This window comes from Pistacia vera, unplaced genomic scaffold (assembly GCF_008641045.1).
Source record: "Pistacia vera cultivar Batoury unplaced genomic scaffold, PisVer_v2 Contig47, whole genome shotgun sequence".
In the NCBI taxonomy this organism is placed as follows: domain Eukaryota; kingdom Viridiplantae; phylum Streptophyta; class Magnoliopsida; order Sapindales; family Anacardiaceae; genus Pistacia; species Pistacia vera.
Genome location: NW_022196301.1, coordinates 330,331 through 340,784, shown reverse-complemented (window position 1 = coordinate 340,784; position 10,454 = coordinate 330,331).

Genomic DNA, 10,454 nt, shown 5'->3' with positions numbered 1-10,454 from the left:
CAAAACCAAAGTGGTCTTAACTAATTCCCAACAACCTCCCTTCATCTCGTTCTAAGTTATTTATTAACAGAAACATGATCAATTAATTCATAGAGAATTCAAATAAAAGTATATACAAACAGTTGTGAATAAGTTAATGCTAGATTTTATACCTATGAAGTTCCCAAATCATCTTGATGTCGAAAAGCTAAGGATGACCATTTTACAATATCCGTATTGCTTTCTAGAAATTCTAAGTCCTTCTCTAATATTGGATTTGCTCACGATATATATGATAGAGTTGCTAGAAGAGGACCCGTAATTGATATAAAAGCATTATTCAAATATTCATCTAGCGTTGGTTCATATTAGTCGTGTTACCATCTTGCCTTTGTAATTTGGGCTTGTATCCTGTTTTTCCATTGATGTAAATGATGTAACAATGAGTAGTGAGATATTTAAACAANTATATTTTTATCATCGTCTTTAAGATGAAACGGATCCTACTTTGAATCAAGAGACCGAGCCATCATTGGGGTACTCAAGGGGTGAGCCTTATCTATATTATGATCTTTTCATTATAAGTTAATTGATAGTTCAATATTCCATTTGAACAATGTTCGATCTATAAGTGTAGGCAATATCTTGTTTTCCTTATATCCTTCATTTCAATTTCTCATCTTAAGTACTCAATAACCTTGTTTGTGAACTCTTCAAGAGCTCAAATTAAATGCATGTCATCGACAAATATTATCACAATTGGCAAAAGTAAATACTTGATTCCCATCTGAACACATATAGGCATTATGGGATTATTAATACAATATATCCCTTTTTTCTAAGTATTCACTAAGACGATTATACTATATTCAGTCTTGATTATTTTAACCTATACAATACATATTTCTTGGATTTGCTCTAGGCATTTGAATCCTTCAAGGATTTTCATACAAATATCGATATCTAATATTCTGTGTAAATATGTAGTGACGACATCCATGAGACGCATATCAAATCATTTTAATACTAATAAGCTAATTATGTATCTTAGTGTGATTTCATCCATCATGGTGAATAGGCTTTACCAAAATCAATTCTTGGTTTCTATAGTAAACATTTAGCCACGAATTTGGCCTTATATCTAGCAATTTTATTTTTCTTAATTCATTTACTTGTGAAAGCCCATTGGTGTCTCACAAATCTAACATCCTCAAACGTTTGGATTACAGTTCAAAACTACTTTACAATTTCCTAAAGAAGCTAATTCTTCCTGAATTGTTTTTTCTATTTTGGTCAATTATGTCACTGTCTACCCTCATTGACAGTGTGTAACTAAAAATCATCACACATAATTTTTGTAGCTACTGAAAATAAGAATATATCACCAATAATCGTATTTTTATTATTCCACATTTATGTTTTATATGACAAATTTTAGAAATTTCAATATTTCTATACACTATTCTAGCACATGTGCCACTTTCGGGACAGCAACTCTATGTGCCGTTTCTTGGGCATTTTGCCACTTCTAGGGCACCGCACATATGCTACTTCTAGAGCATCTACCACTACTAGTGGTTTCTTTTTTTGTCTTTTTCGAGAGATGTGCTTTTCAAGGGAATGATCTCTGCCGAGGTTTTATCTCTTCAAGGATCATTATTTATTTTGTGGTGAAGTTAGAGAATGTGATTATATTTATAGCTCGAGCTTATAGTTAGTGGAATCGGTGTTAGTTTTATTCTTTATTTTCCTCTTCCAGGAAGTAATATCTTTGAATCTAAGGGGTCTGCTACACTTCTGTCCTGCAACAAATAAATTTTTCTTGGCCACTTTAACACAAGATTAAGCTTGAACATTAATCCACTCTAGTGTATTTATTTCGTTATGCATCTATAAATGCATCTGACATTATATTAACAATATTTTAGATATGCATTATCATTGGCACTTTATATTTCACATTGAGGTGTGGGAGGATCCAATCCAAGTGAGACATATTATGTTACTTTTCTTGAAAGTGTATGTCTTACTTCAAGAGGCTTTACATTTTCCTTAAACATAAAAATATTGTCTCATCAAAAATCCGCAAAAATGTACGGTAAAGATATTAACCGTCGGGGTCTCAACAAATCTGCTGATGCTTTGAGGTAAAACCAACATAAATTCTTCTGTTTTCCCTATTGAGAAAGAGAAATTAGTATATTTATTCACCTCTTTGACTTATATCCAATATAACTATCATTAATTGCAAATATGACCTCTTCAGGAATGTCTATTTTCTTTTGCAATTTTACTTCATCGTTTCCTTTCCTGGGAATTTTATATTTCATTAATTTATACAACATGCTTCCAGCATTAATGAATTTCATGTTTATCATACTATCTTTCAAGAACCTTTAAAATCATGTAAACATTTTACTTATGGTGGATGCTAAAATTGTATAACCATTAATTTGTGATCAACATTCTTCTAGGAATGGTAAAATAATCAATTGGCAATGATTTATAATTTTGAAAGCTCATTAATTATTCAGCAATATCAAGAGACATTGCATCATCTCCAAACATTTGTAAATTGGTGTTGCCAATATTGCTACTTCTAGAACAAATACAAAGCGTGTCATTTTAATTATCATTATAACCACACAGTTTTAGGTGTGAGGTAACAATAGTTATTTGAGTCTTATAGTTATAGGACCGATGGGTCATGGGTCCTATATCGTGACAAATTCAGCTCCCATGATTTAATTTAAGTGGTGGAAAGAAAGTTAGGATTTTATTTTATCCTGCAGGGATAATTGATTTTCTTTCTAAAATTCTCATCTTTTGGATGCATTGCATAAGGATGCGTTCTAGCATCTTAAATATTCATAAACAAAACTATTCATTAAAACATAAAGTGCAATAAAATAAAAATAAATTGCATATACGAAATAAATTGCGACGAAGTATAAATGACGACAAATAATATATGTAAAGTCAGAATTCCTTGTTTTGATATAAAGTTTAATGTTTGATTAGAGGACAATTTAGTAATTTAATTAGAAGAAAATTCAATAATTTAATAATATTTAATTAGAGGACAATTCAATAATTTACTTGAATTGTCCTCTAATATTAAAATTGTAATTCCTTGTTTAAATTACTGAATTGTCTTCTAATTAAATATTATTATTATATTATTTTTTAATATTGATTATTATTTGGATTTTATAACCCCCCTGCATTTAAAAACTTAGAAAAATCAACCCCATAATAAAAGTTTGGAAAATCAACACAGCACCCCCACCAACCTAGCCACTGCCGGTCACCAACAACCACCATAGGCAGCTAGCAACTGGCAACCTAACGATGCACAGAAGGCAGGAAATGACCTTCATGCGCTGTATGGCTATTTTCGCCTAGAGATCTGGCCGAAAATGGCCAGATCGTGACAGATCTAGCCATCAATGGCCAGAGCGATGGCCGTTAACGGCCATATCTATCATGATCTGGCCATTTCCAGCCATATATTTGGCTAGAAATGGCCATATTGGTGCACGACAGCCATTTTCGGCTTTCTGTGCGTTGTTCTGGCGGCGACCGCGGCAGTGGTTGCAGCAGTAGGGAGCGGCAGGTGGGTGGGGGTGGTAGCTTTGGTGGGTTGCAATTTGTTTTGAATTCAAGGGTAATTTTATCGAAAAAGTTAATTAATTTGGGTGAAATAGTAAAAGCTATATTCTTGTAAATAAATTTAAAAATAAGGGCATTATTGTCTTAAGATTTTATTAATAAGGGATAGAATTATAACAAAAAAAGATTACCCTGGCAATCTTAGAATACCTAAGAAAATGGAGGTAATCAGATTATCTCCAATATTACCAACAATAATTTGGTATTTGAAAATTACAGAAATCTTATATTACTTGACAACCAAACATAGTAATCAAATAATATAAGATGACATAACTCCAGTAATCCCACATTATCCCCAACCAAACGTCCCCTAAGGGTTATTTGGCAACACATGTGTACATCACATTTAATGCTCTAATGATGATTTGATAAACTTGGATGGTAGCTGTCTTTTTGGTGGAAAGCCACACAAGAAACCTTAATTATCATTATTCTTTTTTTTTTTTTTTTTTACGCATTGATAATCCAAGGATTATACTGTTTTATTTAGGCTTTTTGGCTGGATTTTGGATACTTCTTATTTCGTTTGTGCCTGAATTGCAACTTAATTTCACATATTTTATGTTTCAGGCCAAAACCTGCACTTTGAGCAAATAATGAGCGGAATCGAGTTTTTGGACCCAGAAACAAGCAAATTTCAGAATTCGAGGAAGTTCTGAAGCGGATTTGAAGCACTATGAAGCTTGCTCCATTGGAGAGCATTGAAGATGGAAGATTCAAGCATGGAAGCAAGCAGAGGGCAATTCTGTAAATTCAGAATTGTTCAGGAAGGTTCGCCGCGGTGAAAGACGCTCGGATGAGATTTCAATTCAATTCGTAGTTGTGGCGAAGAATATTCTTCGCTGCGGCGAAGTCTGCGATTTTCAGTTTTAATTAAAACGCATAGTTTTATTTTAGGAAAGTTTTTAGGCTTTTGGACCGACTATATAAGAAAAATTCAGCCACTTTTAGAGAGGTTCGTCTTGGTTTAGAGCAGCTTTGACATTTTGGGAGAAAAGGAGAGACGATTTGAGATTTAACCTTGTGGATTCATCAATTAGGGGAGATCTTTTACTCTCTTTTTTTGTTTCAATATGTTGATTGTTGTGTTTACTATTTTTCTTGCTATTTGTGTTAATTTCATTATGAACTAACTCACTTTGGGTTAGGGTTTTGATGTAATTCGAATTTTTATGGTTAATCAATAGAATTATTGTTGCTTTTACATTCTACTGCATGGATTGTGTGATTATTCTGATTTTTATTGATTTTATTTGTTAAGCATGATAAGATTGAGAAATGAATCATGTTGGGCTTCTTGGGTAATCACCATTGTTGTATTGAACGCTAGAGATAGGTTTGAGAACCAATGAAATCAATCTAGGATTCCATTAGCTTAATGAACTTGGATCTATTATTCTTCATTTTGTTGGGTGCGGAAGCTTAATAGGGAAAAGTAGGAATTCATAGCCTGGGAAGATATGTTTTACAACTTAGGGAATTCGATTTACAATTCGTGCATGTGAGTGTAGAAGTAGCATAATTCATAGAGTCCTAACGAAGTCAAAACCCTAACCATTTGTTTTACTTGTATTACTCTTGCTTTAATCTTGCTTTCTTTAATTAGCTTTTTAATTACATAGTAATTCTGCTTTCAATTTAGTTTCATATCTTCAAGAGCCAACTTGTACCATACCCATTGGCATAACGCATGGTTTCCAGTCCATCATGTGTGTTTTAACGATCAAATCATTTGCATACTTTTCTTGTTCAGTGAAGACCAGAGGCAGTTCTTGTCACCTCAAAACCAAGGAAATATTTAGAGAACCCAATGACTTTAGTGCAAACTGAGTATTAGCTTTTTGAGAGTTTCTTGAACCAACTTATCATCATTCCCTGTCAAGAGTATGTCATCCACATACACCAAAACATAGTAAATTTTCCTTGCTGTTGATAAATAAAAAGCTAGGATCAGCTATAGAATGAACAAAACCCAATTAACAAAGGTTCTTAAGCATTTCAAACCAACCTTTGGTGCCTGTTTTAAATCATAGAGTGCTTTGACCAATTTTGCACACATGATGAGGATATTGGGTGTGAACAAACCTTTAGGCTGAACCAGTAGACCTTTTCGATGGCTCCCTATTAAGAAAAGCATTATTACGTCAACTTGCTATATACCCATTCATAATGCACAACAAGATTGAATATCACTTGAATGGTTAGGGATTTGACTATAGGACTGAATGTTTTGAGATAACAATGCCAGGACTACTGGAACCTTTAACCACCAACGTGGACTTTACCTTGAATGGAGCCGTTAAGAAACTTTTATCTTAAACACCACTTACAGCCCACAGGATGAAAATCAAGGGTGGCAGGAACCAAATCCCAATGTGGTTAGTCAGGAAGGCATTAAATCAGACTACGTAGCAACTTTCCAGGCTGGATGAGAAAGAGCTTCGTCACAATTACTAGTTCTGGTGTGTCAAGAGAGGTTAGAGGACCAAAATGGTATTGTGAGCTTTTGCCTTAGATCTACTTTTATCTTGAACGCCCACTTACAGCCCACAGGATGAAGATCATGGGTGGCAGGAACCAAATCCCAAGTGTGGTTAGTCAGGAAGGCATCAAATTCAGCCTACATAGCAACCTTAGGTTGGATGAGAAAGAGCTTGTCACAGTTACTAGTTCTGTGTGTCAAGAGAGGTTGGAGGAACTAAAATGGTATTGTGAGCTTTTGCCTTAGACCTAGTAACTTAGGGTGGGTGTTTGACAAAAGAGAGAGGAGTCAACTAAAGGTGGGTAACTATAGAGGGATAGTTTCATAAGACGTCTTGAGGGAATGGAAATAAAGACAAATCTAATCTGAAGGTATAGGACTGGAGTTGATGTACAGCAGCATTTTGATCAGAGGTAGTAGACATAAAGGGACTGACATGTCTGAAGTAACTGGAATAGGAAGGACTAAAGCTAAAGTTGGTAAAGAGATGGAAGTATTTGGACTAGATTGTGAAGTGTTTTGTGAAGCGCTTTGTGAATGCAATTGATCATATGTAGATGGACAAGAAGTGTGAGAACAGGTAGATGCATGATTGTGAGGCAAAGGAATGCTGAATGAGGAACATGCCAAACTGAAGTATAGGGGAAGATAAAGAGGAATCAATGGTAATAAAGTGTGTGTAGGAAGGGAACTAGAAGAAGAAGTACTTTGAAATGGAAAATCTAACTCATCAAATTTACAACTTTGGCAGATATACAATCGACGAAGGGATCAGAACTTGTATCCCTTATGTACAAACTATAACCAATAAATGTGCTTTGGTAGTGTGAAAATTGAATTGTGTGAACTATAAGGTCTAGAAAAGGGGAAATAGTACAGCCGAAAACCTTAACGACAAAGTAATTAGAAGCAACGTGAAACAAAGCTTGAAATAGAGAGGAATTGTCTAACACAAGGAGGGAACCAATTAGTGAGATATGCAACTGTTTGAAAACCAAACCACTAAAACTTGAGAAGCATACAAGCTTGAGCTAACATAGTTAAACCTGTTCTACAATCTACTGATGTTCCTTCAACTCTACCATTTTGTTGGTGAGTGTGAGGACAAGTATGTCTAAATAGAATGCTATGATCTTGAAATTAGGAACTAGACTTGGGACTCACCTCCTAGTTAGTTTGAACTCATTTTATGGAAGCATCAAACTGCCTTTCAACTAGCTATGAAACTGTTTGAAAACAGTGGAAGTTTCAAACTTTATTTAAAGGAAAAACCCAAGTGAACCTAGTGTGATCATCAAGGAATTGGACGTAGTATCTAAAGCCCTCTGGAGAGTGACATGAGAGGGACCCCAAAGATCAAAATATATTAGTTCAAGAGGTTTGGATGCTGAAAAGCAGACTAGGATAGACAAATTGGTGTAGTTTTCATATTGGCAAGCTTGACAAATTAATGTTATTTCTAGCATGATGATTTTGTCTTAAATTAGTTAGAATTTTAATGAGTATAGAAATGTTGGGATATCCTAACCTTCTATGTCATAACATAAAATCAATTGTTATGTAGGGAAAGATTCGAAAACAAATCTTTCTGTTTATTGTAATAGTTAGCATCATAGATACAATAGATATACAAGAGAATCAATGCATCTATTACAAGCTGATCAAGAAGAGATACAATAGCAAATACGGGGACTCAATGTAGCTATTACAAGCAGGAGTACATTTAGTAGACTCTGAAAAAACTAACACTTGTATAAGGAGTAGTGGTGTAAGAGGTTATCAAAGAAGCAGGTAAGAACTGAATGTAGCTATGTGTGACTTGGAATGAAAAAGAACCAAACCTTCGGTAGAGCTAGAAGAAGAACAAGCTGGAATTGAAGCTGGTACAGACCAGCCTTAGCTTCCTTGAAGAAGAATTTCTTGGATGACTTGTCCTTAATCATGCAATGATCAATAAAGAATTAAACAAAGACACTATTATCACGAGTAAGTTTAGAGACAAAGTAAGTTTTTGCATATTAGGAACATACAACACATGGCTAAGCGTAAGACTCTAAAGGGACAACTTAAGACGCAGAAATGTATGTAAATTGTAAGAACTCACATTGCCAACCGGAGCTGTTCAATGTCGGAGTAGATATTGCTTGTTGTTAGTGAGAGAACTCTAAAGTTACATGATTTGTAGCTCCAGAATCCATGTACCAAGCAGTGTCTTAAACACTAGATGAAGTTGCAATATAGTTTATAGCGGCAGGAGGGTGAGTATAATTCTAGATTGGTCAGCAAGGCTTAATATGCAATTGGCAGAGTAGTAAACTAGACTGAGTGCTAGTAGGAACACGTGATCCCCCAAACATTGGTTCAATGACTTGGATAGTTATTCTGAAATTGCATTACAGACCTTAGATGAGGACTTTGTGTATAATGCAAGTGAGTAGTTGGAGAGTACTATCCTCCGGGTGAAACTCAGGTGGTCTTGCAAAATTCGTGAACCAAAATTGTTTCTATCAGGGGATTATGCCATTGTAATTCACATCAAACCGGTGGTAAAAATCAAAGCAAGATGTCTTGTCTTCCCACACACTTGGCAAATGAACTTACCCCTTCCTCCTGTCCTACCTTTGCTCTACCACAAATAATTTCTAGAATATTGATGAAAGTAGAACTGATTCTGAGGAGTGGTAATATAGGCAAGGTTTGATTGGTAGGAAAATATGTGAGTTGAAGGAGGCTTTGGTCAGGTAATGATCGAGTGTGGAATGAGAAGAATTAATGGGAAGTGAAGACATTTGATCAAATTGTGACTTCTTAGTAATACTATCAATGGTGAGGTTAGCATTAGTAGAACCTGCTTGAAATTCAGCATGAAACTAAAGTCATTGCAGAATTTGTCTTCTCCAATCTCAATTCAGTTTCTGAAGAACAATCTGAGCTTCCTGAACTAATATAGGATCAATCCTAGACTCCAGTATAGTGATGATATTAACAACAACAGCATCATATTTGAGTCTAGTCCATCAAGAATATAGTTCAAATGTTCCTCATCAGAAAAAAGAATTCCACTGGCAGACAAATTTTCAGCAAAACTCTCATTTTGAGAACGTAGTTATGGATATTCAATGTCCTCTTTGTGTTTTGTAAAAGACTTTAATATGAAGAATTTTCACCCTAGATTCAGTAAGTAAATCCTTTTCAAGTAAGCCATATTTAGTAGCCAATTGGCATTTGGAGATAACAGCAAACAAGGATTATGAAGAAGATAGCAACTAGCTAACTAACAGCTTATTGGTCTTCTTCCATGAGAATAATCTGGATTAGGTTTCTTAGTTACCTCTAAGCTGGAGTCATCTGACTGTACTCTAACGAAGGAAGCAGGACAAAAGGAATAGTCCAATAAGGTGTTCTTTAAGGTCATAAGCTTCGACAGGAAAAAGAATTTCAGATTTCAGAATCAATGATTGTCTGGTTAATTTGGGCAAAATTGCTAGGGAGTCGAAAAGACATTGAAGCTAAATTACTGAAATCAAATCAAGATTATGTTTAAGATGAATCTCTGTCAAATTGTTAATCAATGAAGAAATTGTGGAAACATCAGCCCTTATTGACGTTTGTCAATAGGCTCTGATACCAAGTGAGAAAGTAGAGTATAATAGAAACAAGGAAAATTAGAAGAATGAAGAGAGAAAGCAATTGTGTTTGTCATTACGAAAATAATTGTAGTTACAACTACTTTATACAAAATGACTAAGAGAAGTAAGATGAGCTAAGCAACAGTGAACACTAAAAGCTATCCTAGTCAGCAGGTCAATAGGTCAACTAAGCACACACAAAAAACATACAATGCAAAAATGCATTAGTCTGACAAGATTGTGCAAGCACACAACACCTGTGCACAACAGTATATAGTTGAAAAAATATTCAACAGTATATTATCATCATGTAAAAAAAAAAAAAAAATCACTAAACTCTTCAAGTACTTTAGAAGCGATATATGCACAACAAAAAAGCTCAAAACAAGCAACATTATTCCTCCAATTGTGCTCACAAACAACCAGCAGAGAAGCTCAAAAGAAGTAGCATTATTTCTTCAATTGTATATCTACTAAATTGCTCACAAAAAATATCATAGAACCTTCAAAAAAACAGCATACATTTCTGCATCGAAATAGCATATACTCAGCATATAAGCAGTAATGTTTCTCAAAACTTCTCAAACTACCATTAGACAAACCTAAGGGAAGCAACTACGTAAACTTCAACTGACCAAAAATTCAAAGAGTCAGTCACTCAAACTGCAAAGAACTAGCACATACTGCTT